Source organism: Poecile atricapillus, chromosome 1, assembly GCF_030490865.1.
Source record: "Poecile atricapillus isolate bPoeAtr1 chromosome 1, bPoeAtr1.hap1, whole genome shotgun sequence".
In the NCBI taxonomy this organism is placed as follows: Eukaryota; Metazoa; Chordata; class Aves; order Passeriformes; family Paridae; genus Poecile; species Poecile atricapillus.
In genome coordinates, this window is record NC_081249.1 from 155,811,539 (window position 1) to 155,837,271 (window position 25,733).

Genomic DNA, 25,733 nt, shown 5'->3' on the forward strand with positions numbered 1-25,733 from the left:
CCCTCTGCTGCAGGTTTCAACTTCTCCTCTGCAACGCTGGCAGAAGAGAATGTGAGTTTCTGCCTCAGCCCCTTCAAAAGTGCCAAGTCCAGAGCTTTACATCCACCTTCACCGGGAGCTGAGTTTTACACAGAAATAGCTGAGGCATCAGCAGCTGTACCATTCCTTTGCCTGCTGTGCAGGTATCAACTCCTGGCAGAGTAGCTGTGTTTTGGTGTGATGTCTCCTCCAACTGCAGCCACAAGACTTGACAGAGCTCCTTTGTCAGCACCCTTAATATTATGTCACACTGGAAACAGGAGTGAGGGCAAAGGTACGTGTCAGGGCTTGAGCTGACCTAACAACTCATTCAGCGCCTTTTCCCCCCACACCTCTCTTTGCACTTGCTTTGGCACACTTTGGACTCCTTGATGGCTGATCTCCTTTGCTAAGGTGGCAGAGAAGCAATTCTCAGCAAAAAAATAGAGTCATTTGGGGAGTTAAATTATCTTAGGTCCAGTGGGATGTGCTGGAAGGATGGGAACCATTGGGACTGACCCCTTTGGGCAGGAGTGAACAATTTGATAAGCAAGAAGGAACACCAGCAGATTGCTCAGAGCCCCATCCACAACTTCTCTGAGCAACCTGTTCCAGTGCCTCAGTAATGTCACAGTATCATCTGCTGGAAGTGTTCAAGGCCAGGTTGGATGGGGCTCTGAGCAATCTGCTCTAGTGGGAGACATCCCTGCCCAGGACAGTGTTTTTGGAACTAGATGATATTTAAGGTCCCTTCCAACCCATGGCTTGTTTGTTGTTTGACTAGTCGGAACATCTGCTAAAGATTGCCTTGTTTGTAGTGGGCTGAGTATCTGATGCACCAGTATCTTCCAAATCATCGGTTTGGGAAAAAACTACACTATAAATGTTGTTATGGCTAACAGAGCTCAGCTAGCTGTCAGCCACAATCAAGTGTTTTATCAAAGTTTTCCTACAGCAGTCTGGGTGAAAAATGGCTCTTTGGGAAGTGAGATTTCCAGCTTCCTGATAGGATTAAGTGCTCCTATCTTGTTCCAGCAGCTCCTTAGGAATGCCAGACTTCAAACTTGCAGCTTTCACTGGCCTGTGGTGCATCTCTTGTAGAGCAGTGGATATTTGTGGCATGTTGTCAGCTGCTTGAGAAGTCATGGGGTGTTCCAAACTGTCCTGAAGGGAGTTAGCAAGTGAGCAGAATGCAAGGAGAGCCAAGTTGTTTAGTAAATTCACTTCATGCACAGTCTGACAATATTGCACTAGGCAGTTCATTTTATGGCTATCAAGTATCATACTGTCAAGAACTTGGAATTAAGTATGGCTATGAGGGTAAAAAGGCAACTATTGAGACTTGTATTATGTAAACAGAGAAGTTCAATGTGGTTAGTTAATGGCACAAAGAAGGAAAAACAAATTTTGAGAGTATAATATTTTTGTGAAAAAACATTTCAATGAATTTTAAATTGTTAACATCTTTGTAGGAATCTGAGTGTGCAGATATCCATGTGTATATTTCCATATTTTAGAGAGGTTTCTCTTACCTTTTTGAATTGGATTAATCAGTTAAGAACTGTATCCAATGCAAGTACTTTGTTTGAAATGGAATAGAAAATTACCATAGATAACATTATGATTAATTTAAAAGTTTCTTACTTTTTAAGTAGATGTTCCTCCCCATAAACCATATCCCTTTCTCCCAAGTGTATCTCAGTGTTTCTGGAATTAAACAGTAAATCCTGATATCCTGAAATCCTGAGAAATAAGTCTGGCCCAGATAATGCATTGTAATAAAATAGAGGATATGTCCAGGAAAACAATAATGCATGATCCTTTGATCAGAAGACTGGAGCCATAGACATGTTAACTGCATTGCCAGGGATTTCAGGCCAGAGAATTATAACGTTCAGAAACATGAATTTTGACAGACAAGAAATCAAAGTTCTCAATATTAAAAAGATTTCTACTGATAAAACCAGATCTCAAAATCTTTTCTAGGTCTTTTCTTTGTCAAAGACATTAACTGGTCATTAATATAGATGAAGAAGAATGCCAGAAATAAAGTGTTTAAAATATCTTCCCTGCTGCTTTGCAGTTGTTGAGTTTTCACCTTTCTAGTTTTCCCATAGCTTCCAATGAAAACAAGAAATAAGTATGTGATGTAAACAAAAATCAGAGCCAGAAGATATTTGAAGATAGACAGTTCTAGGGATCAGACTTGCCACTTTGCCTGTTCTATTAGTTAATGAATGAGCAGTCGTTTATTATCTGGGTTTTATAATTAAAGTTGCTGCTGTGCAATTGTCGGTACAGGCAAATTTAATTTCTGAGAAATCTCTAGCTGGCAAGAAAAATTACAGTTGACTTTCAGCAGTTACTGAAATGCCAGTAAGATAGTAGAGCTGTCTGTGTTGGGTTGTTGTTGACCTTTCTCTTTGGATGTTTTGTGTGTGTCTGGTTTGGGTTTTTTTTTATTTCTTTAAGTTGCTGAATCAGAGACAGCAAAAAACCTTATAAGGGAATAAAATCAGAATTTGGTTCTTCTTACTTGTTTTAGATCAATATTGAATACAAAAACAGTCTTCAACATGTGGGGAGTGTGATTTTGCTTTATCTTATTTAATCTCCTTGCCTTTTTATTTAGGAAGTTCTTACCTATGAGTGGAAAATTTTTAAGCAACTTAGTGAGCGTACATTTCAAATCACATGCCTTATCTCTCAAGAATTATGGTCATCCATTTTGTCTTTAGATTAAGATATAATACAAGTTAAACAAATAAACAGAAACCAAGATTTTTTTTTTTTTAAGTGCTGGAGTGAGATGTTAAAATGTTTCTAGACTACTTAAGATAATTAAAGCTGTGTGTTTCTGCCCTTTTATTCCTATCCTACAAGTATAGGTCCTTTATACTAAAATATAGACTTTTTTGCATCAGAAAGATAATAAACCCCATAAAATACAAGGCAGAACCATTTTATTAAAAATAGCCTTTGCATTTTTACATAAAGTTCACAATAAAGTATTTTGGATTTGGGTTTCTATCATACAAAAGTTATACAAATGTAAGCTTTTTCTATATTGTAGGTTTGATGATCTGGAACAGATGTCCAAGCACTTCGACATCTTTCTCTATATATAATTACTAGAGCTGTCCTCCTAATCATAGCATGCAGAATTGATCACTTACCATACATAATTAAAGCAATTTTTCCTCCTAATGCAGAACCATGATAATACCATTCCCTAAATTCTCTTCTGAATAGCTTGCTAATAAAACTTACACAAAAGATTTGTTTTCCTCTCTTAAATTAATTTTTCTAATACAACTCATCTATTTTGTAGGACATTTGCCAGATGTTACTCTGAATAGTAGTGCCTAGGTTTTACTTTGGCTTCATAAAATGTAAAATACATGTTCATGTAAAGTTATAAAATTGATATTTTATACATGTAAACAATTGTGGTGTCAGCCTTATAGCAAAACTGCAGCTTGTCCTGTACACAGTTCTAAACGCCCTCATGGCAGGGCATAGGGTTTGATCTACTTAAAATACGACTTTCCTTTTTTTGTAAAAAATGGAATCAAAATCTTGACATTCATGCATTTTTGAGGATCTTGAGGGTGGCTACAGCTTGTTCACACATTTTATTTTCTGATGAGCAATTTTTTTTCTTATTGCAATTTTTTTCTGGCTCAAGCACTGATAGCAAGTGGCTACGCAGCCACATAATAGCAACAAAAATCAATGCTATTAGGTGATTTTCATAAGCTAAGAGCTAACAGCAGAAGTCACAGTAGTTATCGATCACAGCTTTCAGCTCATGTTAACCCAATGCTATGCTATTCCTCTTAAACCTGGAAGTTCTTGTCCTGGTGTTTAGAACAGTGTGCACAAGGCTTTTCCATCTCTGACATGAAGCTCCAACTCTTTGCTGGCCAAATTTTCACAAATTACTTGTAACTCAACAAAAAAAAAACAATACTTGTAATTAAAACCTGCCTTTCCAAACATACTTTGCTGCTTCCAGCTAGCCAGTAGTGTCTCCCCAGTAAAACTTTCTAAAGGCAATGCAAAAAAGAAAATTCAAACCTTCATATAGTGCATTAAAAAAGAGAAGACTCTTAAAGGAATTACAAGTATTGTGGAAAAATACTGCCCATATATTTTTTCGTAAGTGTTGAAATTCTTTTTGTGTCCTATGGGAAAACTTAAATGGAATTTGTGTTATAGGCACAAGATGGTGACTTAAGTGATAGATCAGGTGGTTTAATGGAGAAAGGCCTTGTGTAATGACTTTCTTGCCCATTTAAAGCAAAAGAAGTGAAAAATATCATAACCAAAAGAGTTGACCATTTATTTCATTCATATATATTTAAAGCATTGATTTTGTAGACAAGCTGATGTTTCTACAACTCAAAGCAAGGATCCAGTTACTCTTACTTTATTGTCAGAATGGATTAATTGACTTTAATTCATGTTTTTCATCATTCTTCCACAGAGGTTGATGTTAATGTTTTTTTCACTGTCTGACAGTGAAATGTTAGTGTGTCAGGGTGCTAGTATGTTCAAATAATATCCTTGGATATTGCAACCATAATCTCTCCTTTGAAGAGGGACATTTTTGTCCCCAATATTTTTTTTTTCATGAGGGATCTTTTAAACTGCCTTTCCTGAACAGACATCACAGCAATTAGACTCAGTTGAAAATGTCATTCTTACTTAATAAACAGATCAATCTCACTTTGCAGTTGCTTCATTGCCTTTCTGGGGATTTCCAAGTCAGAGGGTAAGTAGCTATTTACTGCCAAAAACCTAATGGGGGTTCAGGAGCAACCTCAAGGAAGTCAAGCCTGGACATAACAGAGCAACACCACCTTTGGGAATGTGGGTGCTCAAACCAGAGAGAGCAGCTAGTATCTTCAGTGGAGATTTACCTAGATTAAGATTATTTTATTTGATACAACTAGCCGCCTTATCCAGCAACTGGAGTAGCCAGACACATCTTCAAGGCTTTATGTCTGTGCCAAATGAGCCTCTACATGACTCATTCTTTAGCAATTTTCTGGAAAAAAAAAAAAAAAAAAATTTTTCTGGATGTATGGAAGAAATATAAATAGAGACTGCCCATGAGTAAACTTGTTTTCCCATTGTGTGGTTGTGAATGGAAACTTCATCTGGGCTCTCATCTGCACTGCTGTGCTCTGAATGATCAGATAGCGTGATCTGAGGAAAAAAATCCTGTCTTTAAAATTTTTCCTTTTTTCCCTTCCCTAAGGAAGAAAGAGGTGTTTATGTTTTGCAAAGAAAGATTTTTGGCAAATGACTGCACCCTTACTTAACCAGGAATTACTGATGATGCCCTCTGGCTTGGGGGTGAAGAATCACCTGAAGAGATCTGTGCCACATTGCGTTGTAATTTTCGAGGTTGATTACAGTCTTTGCTTAGGCTTGATCTAGGCATGAGTCTATCCTGCAGCCCCAAGAGAGTATTCTCAAGGTCATGTTATATCCCAGGAGCTACTCTGCCTTTATTAGTAAAAGCAAACAGCCTGACGAAAAGTCCACTGGAATCTTGCACGTGACCTCAGCCAAGTCTTGGGGGGAAAAAAGAGGTTTCTTCTAGCAGATTTATTGCTTTTATAGAGGCCAGATTATCAATAGGTTACAGTGTATTGATCCTAGAGTGGATTGATTCATATTCGTCTTTTTTCTTGACATTTTTGTTATAAACATCTGTCTTTTCCATGAAATACAGAAAAGATAAATCAATATTCTAAAGATAGTCTTTAAAGTAAGCTGCTGTTACATCAACAAGCTGTCTGAGTGTATGTAAGTAATTAAATATGGGACCTGGAGTAGATAGAGCATCAATGATAAGGATAGGTTGATTTTATAGAGAAAGCTGGATCATCCTGTTAACCTGTCTGGTATCAGCAACACATTTTAGTGCAAATGAACTATGCACTAAGAAGCAAAGAACATAGATAAGATCTGGGTCTCCGCATGCATGTATATTTAGATATAGAATAGCTAAACTGTATACTATTTTATGCTCTGGGCTCCACAGTGGTTTCAACAGGCCTTAAAGGTCAGGGAAAAGAAGTTTGCTTTGCAGGGTCATGGCTGAGAAAGTAATGCAATCACAACAGAATTGTCCATCTGAGCATGGAAATTATGCCATGAGAATTTCTTTTGCTCTAGTAGAAGTGTTTGTGCGTCCCACCCATATCTATCTGGCACTGACACATCTTCCTGGCACTTTGGCACACTCTTTTCTAGTAGTGCAAACCCCTCCCAGTAGGCCACATCAGAGCAGTGGAAATGGTGACTTACACTGATAAAGCCATTTCAAGTCATCTCATCCCACAGTCAAGTGTCTGGTAAATGTTTTGGATGCTGCTATCCATAATTATCCATAATTCAAAGACAAAGTGATATTAAAAGACTTTTCATATTATGAGATGCTACATTCCCACTTCTATTTCCTGTCAAGGAACATGAACTATATGGTCAATAAGGTGCAGAGAGGAAGTCATGGATTGTTTTGGACAGAAAGGTGAAGTACAATAAAGTGAAAGCCCAGCATTGGTCCATGTCCAGCCCTAACATGAGAGCCCAGATTCTCACTCAGATGCCTGAACTTCTATTACTCCACAAGAAACAAACTTAGCTAAATATTTAGCACTCATGCTCTCTGTCAAATTCCTGAAGTATAATCTTGAAGTCAAAATAATGTTTACTGCACTGAAATTTTGAGTAAGCCACTCTACCATCACTTTCCCAGCTGATAAAAACATGTATGAGTGAAAATGTGGGAATCCTTTCTTCCTTCCAGCTTATTCACATGCTTTCAAATTATCTTCCATTTCCTCTCTAGCAAGATTTTTTTTTCTGATTCTCCACTATCCAAAACAAACAAACAATCAACCTCCAAAACCCCAAAGATTTTCCTGAAAATAGATCAGAAGTTTCCTCAAACTGACTGAAATCCTTTTATAACAGTTCAGTAATTTTTAATGAATGTTCTCCTCTACCTCACATAACACCCAAAGGCAGCTAATTATTGCCAAAAGCTGAATACAAGAGCAAAAGGCAGTGCTTGGGGAGGCAGCATTTTCACCTCAGTGATACAGTACACACTAATTTGTTGATCTTTTTAAAGCATGTGATCCAATCCATTAATGAAAAGTATTTAAATTATATGAAGTGTATCATATAGTATTTTTATGACAGAACTAATTTTCTGTAATGTCATCATATAGAAAAGTAGAGGAATAAAATGTATGATAGATGCATGCAAACCACACTTACTGATTATGTCACATGTGGTGTGAAACGTGATGCACACATATAAACAAATTAGGGAGAAGACATCTAAGATTGCTTACAGAAATTCAATTACATTTTTTCCCAGATAACATACGTGGTTTTTAAGTAGAACAGGATTTTTTTCTGCTACAAACTCAGTGCGTGCATCACCATTAAACTTGTGCGTGCATCACCTACTCTCTTTTTTGTTCACAGGCTTGAGTAGTGGATTGTGCCACGCATGTTTCAGGCCATGCTCTGTGTGTCTTTACACATGATAAAAGTACAGCAAAGTATTTATTCAGGGAATGGGAAGTAGCAGCATCCTCTACAGGATGATGTTACAGTGCTCTAAGGAGCTTCTCGGACACTGGGGGTCTGCTCTGATCTCTGCGGGGAGGGGAGGGGAGGGGAGGGGAGGGGAGGGGAGGGGAGGGGAGGGGAGGGGAGGGGAGGGGAGGGGAGGGGAGGGGAGGAAGCTACAGAAGCCTCTTGGCAGAAGCCTCTAACAGGAGGTAGCCATGCTCAATTCTGTAGTTTATAGCTATGGAAATCTGTTAGCACTCATGTATTTAAAAGCAGTATTTCACAAGATGCTTAACATTTTGCCAGCACTGCACACAGGAGGAAGCTGAATGTGGCAAGAAAGGAAAACGTTCCTCGTATTATTCTACCAGCTCTTCAGAGGGCTATAAAATATATTGGCTTAATATTTTCCCAGCTTGTGTCTTACCACTTAGGGATTTCTCTTGAAAGACATTCCCTCAAGGATTCTGTCTGGCATAGTTTAACATCCTTCACTAAATACTTCTTCTGCTCACCCTTCCCTGTCCCTTTAGATCTGTATTCCCAGAAATTTTACAATATGCTGATCTTGCACAGTAAAGAAAAAAACCCTCAACACCCAAGGCCTTAAATGGACTGTTTGCTTCAAGGCTATAATAAAGTTTAAATATATGTTTTTCAGTGGTGAAATGTAAAGCAACTAGGAACAATCTGTTCTTTGTTTTTCCAGTTCACCCATTACCTCAAGAAGCAAATTTCTGCAATTTCTTACTACCCGTTTGAAAAATTTCTGGTCAAGGTTGGAACCATAAGAGAGGGGAAAAAAAGAGTGGTGGGCATGTATTTTGTAATCTTATGTCAAGAGACCAACAAAACACCAACAGAAACGGTAAAACCTACAGTATTTAGGGCTTCACAAGGAGTGGTAAGTAATGGATTTCTTCTCCAATCTAGTATGGCCATCTGTCGCTCTATTTGGAACAGCGAGAACGACACAGACTCTCTTGTAGAGTCAAACCGGAGAATTTCTGCCAGTTTATTGCTTCAGATCTTTTTTATAGACCAATACGTGAAAGTACAGAAAAGAAAACTCGTATTGGTTACTGAACTAACACATCACCATCATTGGTCACCACCCCTCAACCTTCTCTTGCAAGAAAACAAGGAACAGACAAACAGCACCTGCAAGGCTGTTTTCTATCTCTGAGGATTGTTTTAATTCCTCCTTTTGATTTCCCAGGCCACTTTCTCAGGCAAGACTGAGAAAGTTATGTGGCCTGCTATTCCACAGGCATCATGCTCCCTGCTTCACAGTTAGCATCCACAGCCATCCAGCTGGAATGGCAAATAATACTGAAAGACATGCAGCTGGATGCAATCGGGACAAGGAAACACAAGACAGAGCTACTGTAAACTTCAAAAAGGAAATGCTGGCAATGACAGGAAATGTAAGGCCAGACTTATAAGAGCCAGAAAGGCAAATCATTGCCACCAGCAAATACATACATCACACTCTATCAAGTCACCACCTCCTTCTTCTATGGAACTCTCAATTGACTTCATCATCTTACAGCAATGCCTTGTTAATAAAGTTCAAGTGCTTTGCAAGTCAATGCCCTTTTATTGTAAGTGATAACCATAACAATAGCTAGGAGATGAACAATAGAGAGAGATAAGCTCCAGGGTGCAGCCTTACTTTTGTATCATGATCACCTAGTCAAATTAGATCAAACTAGATCAAATTAGTGCTGCATCCCCAACCATCAACCAAAATGGCAGTCCACCTACATGCCAAAAGTGAACTTCACAAATTTTATGTACCCAAAAGCAAACAGGGGAGGTAGTCTCATGTATTTTCCTTGTTGAATTTAAGCCATATTATAAGACATACTCACCTGTTGACTTTTTGCAGAACAGCTCCACACCCTCTGTGATCACCTGCCACTTGTCTTCCTTAGCAGGAAGAGAGCACTGCATTTCATCAGACTGGAAAAGAAGAGAAACAAGCAGGGACAGCTATTATCTTGATTAGTATCATGAATATCAACTAGGTGATTAGGGGAGGGAGAAGTCCTTACTAACAGCTTTGCCAAATGCTTCCTGAATTGCCTAATAGTCTTCTCCACCCCAGACTGATGGTACTGTGGCAATCCAGGTAACCTGCTAACATGGGAGTTACTAGTTCCTGGTTATCTCCCTGGCAGGTGGGTGAGGATGTCTAAAAACAGCACCCACAATCAATTAGGAACTTGGAATGAGTACTTGTGGGAACTATAGTCTCCCTGTGCATTTTCCTGCTGAAAATCCACAGCTTCAAGAACATGATGCATCTGGGTTTTTTTGTTTCATTGCTGGCCAATATAATAACCAGATTCACCAAATTGTTCACCTGCATTGAAAACACAGCACTCACATGCAGTTATGGTTCATTCCTCTCAGGCTCTCATTTTCTCCACCCTTGGGCATAAACACTTCTAGAGTCCTTCCCATTTCAGCAGCATATATGCTGACCTAACAATAGGGAAAGTACTTAACTCTACAGTCCTCATCCATGCAGGTGATGATACAGTCAGGAAAGAGACAGTCAAATAAATTAACAGGTTAAACAAAGCGAAAGTCAGTGTTTGAACCTCAGCTCCCACTATTATGAGGAGAGCTGGTATACTGTCAGGACCTCAAGACCATCCCTGCTCCCAGAGGACTGGCTGCAGGGTACAGGGTCCCTTTGTGGCTGTGGGAAGCCCAGGCACAGCTGACTGGGTAGCCATCAGAATTGCTTGCATGTATTTTATTACATTCCATTACAATTTTTTACTTGTATCAAACGTGGTTTTTTTCTCTGTGGTCTGTGGAGCTAGACTTTCCTCTGAGTTTTATCAGTAGAGTCTGAAGCCAGATTAGTCCAATAAAGCTGTGATGTTGTCTTTCTGCTAATCAAAAATCCATCTCTTTGACACAGTGTCATTTATACCTGCGAACACGATGAAAGGAAGCCTATGTGAATTGTCCAGTTAGTCTGTGCCAAAACTCTTTCCAGGGTAAAAGCACTAACACCTTGAAATGAATGAAAATATTTAATATAAAGCACCATATCCTGTCCCTGTTCTAACACTAAAAGGGTTAAGGCTTCTATTCTGTTAAATTAACAAAAGCACTGTTACTATTTCCTCCTTGCTTACCAGCATGGTTTCCTCTACAGCAACATCTGTGACACCACAGAATTTTTTCAAGACCTAATTAGTGTTGTTAGAAGAAAATGTTAGTTCACCAGATAATTTGGGGAATAATATAATTTTTATGTATATATATATATATATGTGTGTGTGTGTGTGTGTTTGTTTAGCATCTTCCTCATGTCCCATAAATCTCATGTGATAGCAGGCACATTTCTGATCACTAGGGAATTTCTGATCACTAAGTTTAGGGCTAAAAAGCCAATGGTTTCAGTATGCTGCATTGTTTAGATGTTAGGTTAAATTCAGAGATCAGACTAAGATGCTTTTCTGGAAAACCAGTCTAAATAGAGTTCCATTTTTACTGCCTGGCATTGGACTGTGGGGGGAGGACCCTGGAAAATGCAGAACAGGTTATTTAGAAGAGAAGTAGCTTGTCTAGGAAAGAAGAAGACATTAAGTCAGTCTTATTTCTAGTTCTCCAATCATTAAAATATTTTCTGTCACCAGAAGGAGAAGGGTTAATAAAGATCACTGGCTTTAAAGAAAATACATTGATTGAATTCTTCAGAAAAAGAGAGCTGATATGTGAATTTAATTCCTACATCTTCAAAGGAGTCAGCTTATACAAACTGTCTTATATAAATTAAAATGCTCAAAGGATCTCTAGTTCACTGTAGTTCCCAAAATCAAATGTATCCCACTTTAGTTTTATAAATTGTTATATCTAGAATTTTCTTTTCAACCCATGTTAATGTCTTTCTTGTTCAACCCTTTTTATCTCCTAATCTATTTTCAATGGATAAGAAATTGACTTTTAATCATATTCTAACACCACTGAAGTGATCTTAAAGGTTTTTTCTAACCAAATTGATTGTATGATTCTTTGGTTCTATGACTGCTGAGTTTAGCCAAAAACCCCTGTGCATTTAGAATACAAGGGCAGAAATCTCCTGTTAGTGACTGTAGCTATGCCTATAAAGACTGTGAAGTAAAACAAGAGTTGTGCAATCTGCTAGACTTAAAATAAAAATTAATTTATTATTGTCACTGGGAAAAGCAGCTCACCCCTGGGGAACAGAATTAAAAAATAATTTATTTTAGCTGTATTTACATAAATAGGGCAAAAGACAGGTAAATCAATAATAAATTTTAAAACAGATTACTCAAATACATTCCTCTATGACCTGTGCCAGATTACAATAATGAGAACAGTTTAACAACAAATATTGTGACATGAGCAAACGATATTAACCCACATCTCCGTCTGCTTTCTTTTATCCAGTTTTAGTAACTCAGCAGAATAATAAATGTGATGATGTGAAGGTAATCTGGGAGTTATGGAAAGTGCTTCCCATAACACAGCAACACCAATTACTCTACACCTTTTCCAGACCAGCTCGTGTTTTAGATGGCTTCTCTTGGGTAACCTGAGAAGGTTCACAAACCTACAGTATAGAATATTGTTTTCTGATCTTTCATGCAAGACCTCATGATGCCTTATATTTATCTAGCATAACCTTTGAATATGATTCAGTAGTAGATCATAAGTTTTCCACAAGAAGTTTTCAAAGCCCTGTGTTTCTGAAGCTGGTAGCATGTTTGTAAAATTGTGTAACATAGATTTATTATTCATAGAACTGATAAATGAGTATATATGAGAAAGACAAGTTTTCCTACCTATGCTATTTAATTTGAGCTGAGAACAATTACAGTTAAGTAAGGAAAAGAAGAAAAAAATAGTGTAAGTTTTCCAATGACATCTGACTTAGCATTCCTTTCTCTAAGCAGATTTAGGTAGACGTAGTGCAGACTGGGAACTCCTATTGACAGTAAGCAGAAATATAAAATGGCAGTGAAACTGGTAACTTAAGCATTTTCAAAGAGATTGTCTACTATGTAAAGAAGGATACTTTCAACAATCAAAGAAAAATCTATGCAAGTTCATTTTGTTAAAGATACTGTAATTTTCTGCTAGTAAGATGTACTGCATTTTGCTGTTTTTTGGCCACTGGTGCTTTTCCATCATTCTGTAGAAAAAAATAATCTACAGAATTGTCCATTTCTTTTTGTGGTAAGGACAAAATAAGCCTTCCACGTAAATTAAACTAGATCGAGGTTGTATATTTTAAAAATCCAAAACATTCCCTTCTGAAGCTGTCTGAAAACAGCAGCAGGCTGCATCCACTATTACCACTTTTTTTACATTGAAAATATTGTACATATAGGAAAGGCAGCTGACAATAGTAAATCAGTTATGTTATATACAGAAATGGAAGTCAGAATTACATAAAGAAACAGAAACCAACAAAAAAAAATTGCATAAACTGCATTTTAATATGACAATAAAAGATTAGGCTTATGATGCCAAAGACCAAGCAGAATATGAATAATACTAGCAACTTTTTAGTAACTATGCACTAGGGAATAACATGAAAGTTGCTTTGTAATGACAAAATTTCTCTCACCCCAAGGTGAATTTGATGCTGAAAGACATATCTATGAAGAATATTGTTTTCTTGAAAAAAATGAGGTAATCATAATGACTCTTTAATTATTAGCTGAGACTTATGACAAAATACATCTGCACCCAGAGTTGCTAATAGCACCTGGTTGATGTAGGTCTTTGTTCCTTCCACACAGCTCAAGTCACATGAGGTTAACATTGACCTTATTTCAAGGAAGAATTATTCATGTCATTCTTTTTAGTTATAGAGGTTGTTCACCCAGTCATGCCTGACTGAAATAGAAAGCATGAATTTACAAATTCAGTGCCAGACACACTGGGTCGACAAAGTACTTCATTTAATATGTAAAATTACTTCCAGAGCTATGAAAGGCAGAGGAAGAGACAGATCCAGCATGCTCACTGAACTCTATGATATTAACTTGACTATCATGTAGGACCTCAAGCAGTCATCTGTCAACTTCTATAGTCTCTCCCCTGCAGACTTTTTCTCTCTATCCTTAATACAGTCCATATGCCACACTGCTCCATTAGTCATTTGTTTTCTTTCCACTTCCACTGTCATCTCTGCACTACCATCCTTCACATAACAGAACCTCTGAAACCCAACATTCTCGAAGATGCCTTTAGAGGATTGCTCTCTGAAAAGTAGACTTATTCCTCACCCACAGTCACCAATCCTTCTCTTTTCTGTAAAATCCAGGGAAAGAAAACAGAAACTCTGATATGCCAAGGTGACAAAGGGAAGCTATGTTAAGCTGACAATTAAATTCAAAACATCTACAGTCTTCACAACAGGATATCCTTCATGTCTTCCAAGTCCCCTTTCTCTCTTCCTTAATTCCACCTTTACTGCTAATTGGAATTTAGCCAGGGCAACTACTTGTAAAACAAATGACTAAAATTACAGAGTCCAAACCTATTTTGGTCCTACATGTGAAATGAAAGGTGTCTCTGCCTAGAAAATAATACTTCTTACACTTGGGACACAGACCTCAGGATGATTCAGGCTACCCCTAAATCCCTGCTCAAATCTGGCCCTAAGAGAAGAAATTGTAGTAACTTACTTTAAGTTTGAGTAAAGAATATCCATGCAGTAGGATAAATAATGTTCAACCACTACACTTCAGAGTCTAGTTCAGAGTAGACAAATATTCCTATATACAGAAGCTTTAATGGATTTTCCATGCAGTTACTGGTCCATTCAATCCCTATTCAGCATTAGAGATGTGCCTTATATTCATAAGACACCTTATTCTGCAGTTTCTGCACATTCTGTGTTGTCTGCTTTTGGTAAGATATGCTATGGGGCATAGCACTGGGTGCCAATTGCCATAATATTTATTGACTCATAAAGGTCAGCACATGACAAGAATTGCTTGTTCTGTCATACACCATTACTTGGACGGGCATTACAGCAGCCAGCAGTTCTACTCACATTTTAGTCCAATGTGACTGCAGTTTTCCACGATGACACAGTAACAGGTAATAACTACCTCATGACAAGATTACTTTGTGGAACTTGAGAGCCAAAGCAGTGAAGGGATAAGTAGTGCTGCTTTTATAGGTCATTTTGATATTGCTATGGAAAGGAGCTAAACTAACAAGATGGAAGTTTTTCACTTGAGTGTCTTTCTATTTCATCTCTTTTATGTAAGTGCATCCATTTCTGTGTTTATTCCATCATCTCACTAATACAGGAAATTATTGTAAGACTTTCTCTCAGAGCTCTGCATCGTTGACTCTGTTTAATCTTTACTGTAGTTATGCTAACTAAAACAAGTATATGAGCTATGAATGGTCTCGTCATAGCCATTATCTTTTTCCTGATGTTTTTTTGAATTCAACATGAACTATTTACGTATAGCTTTTGGAATCACACAAACAAGGGCAGGGAAGGACCTTAGGAGGTCACCCTGCTGCAGGGGTTTAGCGAAGAGCTAAACCACAGCTAAACAGATCTGAACTCTCCCTAGCTGTAACTATCTGACCCAAGTCCTCACAATAGCTGCTGGTGGCTGTTTACCTCAGCTTCAAGATCTGATCTGTCTATAGCTGCTTTAATAGGTGATGTGATCCATATACGCATTGCATATACAGCTCTTTTCATTCTGTGCTCTTACAGAATCCTTTCACAATGCTCTGTGTCCTCTTCAGGTCTGGAAATCTACACATTGCAGTGGAAAGAAGGGCATTCCCACTGTTCCTATAACCACCCTATGATCTACAAATAGTTTCACTACCCTCCGTGTCCTCACATAAATCCTCTGCTTACACAAGCCTGAGCAGTTATAAATAACAAGACATAATATCACATCTTTAGAAAGCCACAAAATTTCCCAAGAAACCAATTGCCCAGCAGAAAATGAAGGAAAAATGGCAAAACTGACCATAATGTAACACGTAAGCAAAATGAGTGAGACTCAGTTTCCTGCCTTCTTTCATTTGCAAACTGCTCAGACACAAGTGTCATTTTGAGAGCTGACAGGTAACACATGGCATACCACAGCTGATTGAATAAGACATTTTTGGGAAAAAGAAATTAAATGTTTTGAATTAACTTTACAGATCAAAAGCTAGCAAAGCACAGAAGGCCTACTGAAGAATAGACATTTTCCTTATAGAATTCTTCTGCTAACAAGAACATATAAAATGCATGAGAACAAACTAAATTCTTCATTACTCAGGGCAGAGTAATTACCTCATCAAGATTATTTCTAAGAATGGTAATCTTGGATGATTTAGGAAAGTTTAGCTGAAACCAAAGCTGCTTCTTAGATTTTAAGGACTAAAATGTTGGTTTCATATGGGGTAGACTTTTTTCACAGTGGCTGATATGGGGCTTTGTTTTGGACTTGTGCTGAGCACAGAGTGAATAATACAGAGATGTTTTTGCTATTGCTGGGCAGGGCTTACAGAGTCCAGGCCTTTTCTGCTTTTTGTATAGCCATGCTGATGAGGGTGTGGGGGTGCATGGGAGGAGACACAGCCAGGACAGGTGACCCCAAGTGACCACAGGGATATTCCAGACCATGTGGCATCATGCTCAGTATATAAAGCTGGGGGAAGAAGGAGGAAGAGGCATTTGGAGTGATGGTGTTTGCCTTCACAAGTCACTGTTACACTTGATGGGGCCCTGCTCTCCTGGAGATGGCTGAACATCTGCCTGCCCATGGGGAGCAGGGACTTAATTCCTTGTTTTGTTTGCATGTGGAGCTTTTGCTTTCCCTATTGAAACATGTTTATCTCAATCTATGAATTTTCCAGCTTTTACCCTTCTGATTTTCTCCCCAGTCCCACTGGTGGGGGAGTGAGAGAGTGGCTGCCTGGGGCTTGTTTGCTGGCTGGGGTTAAAAACCATGACAAGGACCCAGAAAACTTACATTTAGTAATCCTAACAAGAAGTACCTAAAACAGCTAGATAAACCATCTATAACAAATGCATGCTGTGAAAATAAAATCAACTAGGAAATGTGGCCATATCATGGATTTCCAAGTCTAGAGTTTAGGAAGATAAAGATGTCAAGGAGCTATTTGCCAGGCTAAGCACATATAGTCTGGCTCCCTGAAGAGGCTAACACCAAGGGTCCCAACAGACATCAGTGAGCAGTGGTGTCTCTCAGGATCAGTGTCACTTAATACCTTCATTAATGACACAGATGAAAGGATCGAGTGCACCCCCAGCAAGTTCACAGATGACACTAGGCTGAGAGGTGTTGTTGAAACACCTGAAGGACAAGGTGCCTTCCAGAGGGACCTGGACAAGCTCAAGAAGTGGCTGTACAGAAATCTCAAGAGTTTTAACAAGCCCAAGTGCTGGTACTGCATTTGGGTCAGGGCAGCCCCCGGTACCAGCACAGGCTGGGGATGGACAGATCAGAGCAGCCCTGCCCAGCAGGACTTGGGGGTGCTGCTGGGTGAGAGGCTGGGCATGACCCAGCCATGGGCACTGCCAGCCCAGAGAGCCAAACGTGTCCTGGGCTGCATCCAGAGCAGCGTGGGCAGCAGGGCAGGGAGGGGATTCTGCCCCTCTGCTCTGCTCTGCTGAGACCCCACCTGCAGTGCTGCACCAGCTCTGGGGTGCCAGCACAGCAAGGACATGGACCTGCTGCAGTGAGTCCAGAGGAGGTCACACAGATGATCAGAGGCATGGAGCATCTCTGCTACAAAGAAAGACTGAGAAAATTTGGATTGTTCAGCCTGGAGAAGAGAAGGTTTTGGGCTGACCTAATTGTGGCCTTCCAGTAGCAGAAGGGAGCCTATGAGAAAGATGGAGAGAGACTTTATACAAGGGCATGTGATGGCAGGACAAGAGGGAATGACTTCAAACTAAAAGAGGGTGGGTTTAGATTAGATATTAAGAGTATTTTTTTATTTTTTTTTCCAGGGATGATGAGGTGCTGGAACAGATTACCTATAGAAGCTGTGGATGCTCCATCCCTGGAGGTGTTCAAGACCAGTCTGGATGGAGCCCTGAGCAAACTGGTCTAGTGAAAGGTGTCTCAGCCCATGGCAGCAGGGTTGGAACTAGATGATCTTTAATATCCCTTCTGACCCAAACCATTCTATGATTGTATGACTGTGAAAACCAAAAGGGAATGGAACTTGCTGGTAGTGTGTTTAACAGTTCGGTTTGGAACAGAAGTGTGCTTTTAACTGCTTCCAGTGGAAGACTTAATTAGTGTTGTTCCTTCTTGTTCTGCAGCTATTTACTTGCACACAGATATGTATACACCAGTCCCAGAAGTACTGTTCCTAGGAAGGGAGACTAAAGCAATGGTCCGTGAGTGTTACAGAGTCTGGTAAAAGATTTATGCAGAAAGTGATTTATGATTTTCAGAAGCAAAAGAGGTGACAGCACAAGATCTGCAGAGGATGCTCAGCTTTGGAATGATAATGCCAGAAGGGACTGTGAGTATGCAGTTTGGCTGAGGATATGCAGTACGATGGACCAAGATTACACTTCTTTCTTTGGCTGTACCTGTCTCACAGGTTGCAGACATCTCCAACACCTGTGCCTCCAGCCTTGCTCTGAGCAGGTCTCATCACTAAGGATTTGAAACTGCCTATGGCATCCAGTGATTCAACTTTTATAATGACTAAGTGTTGCAAGCTCATGGAGCTTAGCCAAACTGAGCAACAGTGGAAAGTTTTTAATTTTTTTTCTTTTCTCAGACAAGATTTTTGAGCCTACCATCTACTTCTCTGCTCACAGATCCCTGTTCAGAGCCCACTGACCATCCATTTCACAGATCTCACTGCAGGGTGTTTCAGTTTTGAAAATCGCTCAGTTCCCACAGTTATTCTATTCCTAGCATGTGAACAGCATAGTTACAGCATTCTTCCTGGGGGACGTCCCTCAGAGCATGTGATCTTTTAAAGGAGAGTCCAGAGATCCATAATCAAATTATCAGATATGAGTTTTTATGAGGAAGTATGATTCAGGAAAGCAATTGCTGGTTTTAGAACACTGACGTTGATGTATGGTATTTGTGTTGCAAGGCAAAGCTGCCTATAAGCAGTATGGGGTAACGACGGTTCAGTGGAAGCTGTACTACCCATGTCCAACATTTATCTCCCTGTTACACTGCAATAATCATGTTACGCAGGCACAGGCCTCCTGGAAGTACAGGCAGGCTTTGTGTGATAGATCGCTGATATTCATGCAGAAAAGCAAGACCACCAAACCTTTGCACTTGTCAATATTTGTACTCTAGCAGTTGGTGGCTAATGGCTTAACACATTGATTCTTGTTGCCAATTTTCCCCTGTATTCCAGGAAAAATAAGATTCAGTTTCCCAACTCAGGGATTAGAAAAAAAAATCGAAAACGCAACCCAGGCCCAGCCTCCAAAATAAATATCCTTTATTCTCACAGAGTCCTGCACATCCAGATACACCCCAGGCTTTTCTTAAAAGCAAAACCAAATAAAATAGAAAACCAAAACCAGAATCAACCCTCCCCAACACCAGCAACAAACTGGAACTGTGACGTATACTTCAGCTGCAAAGCCTTAGTGTTCTGGCTATGCAGAACAGGAGACTTCTACTTGACCTGGACCCAGAGCCTAAGGCTTATGGACCCACATTACAGTATGCCATTGGCTAGGTCAGGACAACCTACCCAGTGCTTCCCCACCCAAATCTCACCTGCAGGTATTTGCATCCAACTTGCAGCCATGTCTTGGTGGAGGTGGGGGTAGGAGGATCAAGCATCCTCAGCAGTGAAATTATCACCTCCTACATCTCTGAACAGCATTACATCAACTTAGAAGAGCTGTCTCTCACCACTTCCACTTAAGAAAAGGATGAAGTAAACACAAACCAAATGCATCCTCTGCAGGAGCATGGTCAGCACAGGCATACCTCTGCAAACAGCCTGCAAAGGGTCAAAGACCTGGAGGTCAACTCCTTTGTCTGCCAAGATCAGGCATGGTGTTCCCATCCACTGAGCTCAGCATAGATCACTACAGATCATTTTACTCCTCCTGTTTAAGAAGATGGCTGGTTTATTAACTAGGAACTCTCTGCTTGGCAAAACCAAACCGATTTGTATTGCTTTAAGTGGGCAGCCACATTTCTACATCAGGGTGGAACTCACGAGTTTGATTTTCTTAATGAATCTGAAAGTATTTTATTTCAGTTTCACATTTGAAAAGAAAAAGAAAATGGAAATGGGAAAGGGAAAATAAATATGGCCCAAGGAATCCTCAAATTCTTTAATGCTGTGAGTTTTCTGCCAAAGCTATCCAAAGAAACAGAAGCAAAGGAAGGACATTTATAGTAAAGTGGTGCTTTGGGAGACTCTCCCTTTAAAAAAATTGATTTTAATAGAAGCCTTAACGTAATTCTCAATTTATAGCAAGATTGTGGCAAGACTACAGGAAGAATACAGGGTACTCCTTCAAGGATCTCATTCTTGGGCCTGGCGCTGCCAAGAAATGCTGTGTGAAACCTATTCCCTCTGCCTCTACACAATCCCAGAGATGGCTGATGCATTTCACATAACAACAGTCAAGGTAAAATCCACAGATATTAGAAGCCAGAACTGAAACTCAGAACGAGCATCTTCTTCAAGAGTATCTTCATTAAGGGAGCAGCACAGCAGATTTTCAGCCTACATTTATTTGTTCATACACAATCACTTGCTTATTTGTCTGTCATAATTACCTTTACAAATAGCCAAACATAGTTATGACAGTGACAAAAGCATAAGCCAAAAAAGTACACTTACTTCTTAAAAATGTAAACTCAATTTAAAAAACTGGTATGGCAATGAAAATGTGGTTTTCTCTTTTTGTTTTGTTTGTTTTTTGGTTTTTTTTAATTGTTTTTTTTTGGGGGGGGGGAGTTGAGAAAAGATTTGTCATTTTTGCTGGAAATATTTTTTTCCAAGTTTAGGTGAAATAAGCTTACAGATCAGTATTTTGGCCCATGACTTACTCAAATCTGGCATTTTTTGGAGGATCCTTTTATAGAAAACTACCTGAATACACAGGATTGTGGGTTCATTCATTTTCCTATTATTTTTTAAAGTTTTTTTTTCCACAGAAATTACTTATGGTTTTGCCAGAAAGATAATGCCTGTAAATATATCAGCCACATTTTTCAGAAATACATTAGTATTCCTAATCCAGGGTGTTGGAACCAGATGAACTCTAAGGTCCCTTCCAAGCCAAACCATTCAATGACTCTAGTGCTAGGTTTCTGGCTTTTAAGACAGACATCTTAAACTAGAAACAGCAATGTTTAGGTAAAAGTCCTCAGCATTATTTACAAAGGATGGTCAGGTAGTAGAGTGAAACAGGTAAATTATAAAGGGGCAGAAATCTCTAAGTGAGGCTACAGGATGATAGGATGCTTCAGTTAAATAAAATACCTATAAACTACAATTATTTATTCAGATGATGTTCCTTGGCTTTCCTTTCAGGAAAACTGCCAGAAAATAAATGAAGTATTCACTGAATCAACAACACAGAAAAGACACTTAAAGAAAGATCTGAAGTCAGAATATGCAAACACTTCATTTAACTAAGCAATATACTTAGATAAAGACTAGTTTTTGTTTAGCTTACTAGCATTGCTTTTTATAATTTACAATTTAATGGGTTTATTTAGAACTAAAATAATTAAATAGTGGAGACAACTATGCCACCAACATAAAAGGCACACAAAATAATTATTTTATTTCCATTTATGGGAAATATTTTCCTCTATAAATTTTCTCATTCTTATCAATGCCAGTTTAGCCTTTAGTGATTTTGCTACATGATTTATTATACACAGAGGACAATGAACTCAATTCTTACCTTCTAGTTGCCTGGGGATTTTTCATTAAACATGTACCTAAGAGTCTGGTTTATGGGTGCAATAAATATGGATAGAGGGCAGTGGTCTGGGGTTCATCAGCCATCATCAGTGTAGAAATACACAATGTCAAAAGCCAGGCAGCTTGAGGGGCTAACAACTGCTGCCTTGCATGGGAGATGTGTGGGAACACTCTCACTTGCCTTGGTCCGCCTTCTGGGAGATGGGCACCAGAGGAAACTCAGTCTCTTGTGCTTTTCTGTCGGGATCCAGCAGCATCAGGAAGGGTAGAATGGTGTGGGTGACAACCATGGGGAGCTAAGTGCAATGGGGCACCTAAAGAAAGGCACACAGGGTGTCAGGATGTAAGACCTGGGAGCCCATGGCATGCCTGCTTCTGACTGCCATCTGTGTGCCACTGTGTGCTCAAAGTGCAGCAGGCGCTAGAACAGAAATATACCCAGTGGCTGAAAGTGCAACTCCTGTAGTGTTAAAATACTTTCTGGTTAAAATCAGTTAACTGATACAACTGATAGGGCAACTTGTTCCTTGATGCCTAAAGCCTGACTAAGGGAAACAATATGAAGACAAACTAGATTAAAATGTACCCTATCTACAGTTTATATGTTTATTAAGTAGATTAGCTCATACCTACCAAAACACAATTCTCTCCCCTCACCTTTTTCCTGAGGAGGTGCAAACCTTTGGAACAATTAAGGTAACCCTGTACATGTTTTTCACTGTCTGGCAGCAAATGGAACTCCCAAAATTGTCTCATTAAACCTGACTAACATTTGGGTCTCAAGCACTCCAAATGAAGAGTGAGCCAATTTCTCTGTAAAAGATCTATCAACAATGAGCAAAACATGAATAGAGAAGTTTTGAGGAACCCTAACTTGCATTCTGTTGCTAAGGGATACACTTCCTTGGTATACATACTCCCATGCTCTCAGCAAGTCTGACTCACAAGAAGTCTGGTTTTCAGTAAATAATGAAAGCCCTACACTAATGAAAACAATGTAGGAAGGGTCAAAAATGAAGTAAAATAGAATAAAATAACATGCAAATTAAATATTACTTTACACTCCAGACAGCACATAGGGTGCTTTACCACCAGAGTGCTCTCTGTAGGCTGCATAATGCACCTGGAAAATTTGTGTTGAGACAGACTGGACTTTTTTCCATTTGCAAAATAATGTTTTTACTGCTCTGCTCCCTTTCTATTGAGCCCAAACAGCTCCTTGCTATTTGTGTCTCTTTTTTTCCCTTTTTCTCTGCAAATGCCACTGCCAGATATCTCTCTCCCACAATACCTCCCTGTCCCTCTCACTTTTCTTAACCTCTACTTGTTACATGGAATGGTTGTAGAGACACAAAGGTCAGAACTTTCCCAAGTGACTTCCACTTTCGGATGTCTCCATATGGGGTATCTGAACTACTGACATATTCGGGATGAAGTTTTTTGTTCCCATGAAGTTCAGGGAAAGCTACTGGTAGTTGTAATTTCTAAGATTAGGAATTATTTCTGAAAATTTTCACTAATCTTCTTTACCCTAAAGGTCACTGTGTGAAGCAAATCCCAAGTCCTAATGCTGATCTTGGCATTTGTTGGGTGAATTACACAGGAAATCCATAACCAACTTGTTCCTCCATAATTGCAAGATTCTCTCCCTCATTCTGTTATACTTCCAGCAGCATGACCACTGGAATGACTGGCTTTGGATTTCCTATGGTATTTCTCTGAAACTATTCACATGAGTGAAGATAATAATGAGCTTAGAGACTGACCTTAACCAACTAATTTAAAATATCTTCAATTATGGAAGCTACATGCTGCAAAATGCACGAAATAGATGCATTTTAAAACCAACACAGAGTATATAACTATATTACTACCTGAATTATTATCTGTGTAACTCCATAGATTAGTAATCAAAATATACAACTTGAAAATCTGAGACAATTACAAAAAAGAAGCAATCTATTGCAATAAATGTGGAGAAAATAGAGAATAGGAATTTTACCTTTTGTTCACCTGCAAACCAGGTTAAGGGAATTTTTTTCCTGTTTTCAAAAGGTCATATGCACAGCTATTAATCCTGTGACTCACAAGTCAGAAAAAGGTCAGTGGGTTTTTCATGTACACACGCTAACTATTATAATATAACAAAGTTAAAAGAAAATCCCCATTGGGGCAGGATAATAAAAACCGGAAAAGAAATGTGAGTAATAGGGGAAGAAGAAAAAATTTAAAGGAGCTAACTTTAAAATGCAACATTGTTTTTGATTTTTTCAACACAGGTGTTACAACAGGGGAAAAAAACCCCAAAACATTAAAAAGTATCTGGGAAAATTGTTTATGCAAACAAAGGTACTTTTTTACAAATCCCTTATCCCAAGTTATTTTCCCTTTTTCTCTTATTGCACTTACTACTTAACTTCCCACTAAAATAAATAATTTCTATAAAATCTGTGTACTAAATCCTGCAGTTCTTGTTCAAGCAAAAAATCATGTTGACTTCAGTGGAAATCGCATTTGAGCCAGGCTTTGATCAAACATTTTATATTCTAGAATGCTGAAAGTGGAGCAGTGGGAAACTATATCAAGCAGGTAAAAACTTGCATTTAACAGTTGTCCTCCTGTAATCTGCTCCTCCTAGTGCACTTCACATCTGGAGGGACACCATGCTAACCAGCATCTTGTTAGAACATCTCTGAATTCAGAAGTGCTCATATGTCTCTTTCTTTGCCACTGTATACAGTTGAATAGAGAGGGATGTGGGTTTAGAGAACATTTTACATTATGTGCAGTTAATTTAGCCATGTTTGTTATCAAGTTTGCAAATGCTAAACTCTGGATTCGTTAATGCAAAAAGACTTGAATGTACAAAGGGTGTCTGTGGCTTTATGAAAATGATGTGTGTGAGGTGTTTCTGTTTACTTTGAATTCCAGCCAAAAGAATGACAATGTACCAGTGCTGTTGGACTGGATCCTTCTTTGGCTGGATCAGAATAGATTAAAGTGTTCTTCTTTTTAAAAGTTTCAGGTGTAATATTGTCTTATGTTTCATACCTAGAAAAAGTAAATTGGTACCCTCCATGCTAAAACAAGAAAAGCAGTATTACAAGAGAAATAATTCTTAATGGTTTAAGATGAAAAAGAATTGACCCCTGGATTAAATGCTGTTGACTGAGGTTAACCAATACTTCGCTTTTGGCTTAAGTAGTGTCACCAGTTAACCTAAAAGCATTTTCTCCAGTTTCAAAAAGCAAATTTATAGTTTCTTGTCTGCGGATGAAGCTTGTAGAGTGCTGTTGCATTAGTGAGTGGACACTAGAGATGGTCAGGATTAAACTGTTCCCTATTTTGAGGTAAATTATTCCCACACTCAAAAGATGTGACTACAGCAGCACATAAAGGCAAGGGATATTTAAGAAATTCACATCTTCTCAGGAAGATATGCTACTAAATTTAAAAAATCCACTTTGTGTCAAAAAGGTATGTTGAACTCTATGCATACCACTAAAAAAGCTAAGACATATATAAGATTTGGTCCTTGCTGAGTGACTCCCATGTATATGAAGGTCTATCTTTATATCTTAGATGTTTCATAAATCAAAAAGAGGATTGTTAGTCACTGATGTTGTCTTTTTCAAGAAGCACCATGAGCAGCTCCTTCCATCCTGAAACAGTCTGAGTGATTGACCATTGTGCTGTTTCGCCCTAGAGTTAGGGGGGCTCCTGAAGCTGCCCATCCTACACATGCTGAACCTCAGTGGCTGTCTTTATACCTTGAAGATTTTCCTCACAACTCACTGGGATAAAAGGCTTCATAGCATTGCACAGTGACATCTTATTACCATGACACTCAGCTGGGAAAAGATTCACACAGATAAAGCATTCACCTGGACTCCTGAGGCAACCAGTAAAGAGCCCAAGGATATCCAGTTTCTAAAAACTCAAAATAAGGATATTTATTACCATTCAGAGAGCACTGTAGCTCTGTTGTCACAGTAACAAGTAGCAGCAATACCATTACTGAACCAAATCACATTTGCAGTCCCACAGCATTGTATTCAACAGAATATATCTGAATGCTTTCTATTTGCTAGCAAAAAGAAGGATGTTAGCCTAAATGAGAAGTAAGGACACAGGATTATGCTCTTATTTCATCTCTTATTTCA

At 38.8% G+C, this 25,733-nt stretch overlaps 1 long non-coding RNA gene across 1 annotated transcript; it reads right to left on the reverse strand.

The window, feature by feature from the left end:
* LOC131586268 (uncharacterized) lies at nt 1–19,529 on the reverse strand. The gene is made up of 3 exons (XR_009279116.1): nt 19,392–19,529; nt 9,498–9,588; nt 1–1,182 (listed from the first exon to the last, which is right to left on the reverse strand). It is a non-coding gene; the product is annotated as an uncharacterized LOC131586268 (long non-coding RNA).
* Between the last annotated feature and the right edge of the window lie 6,204 nt (nt 19,530–25,733).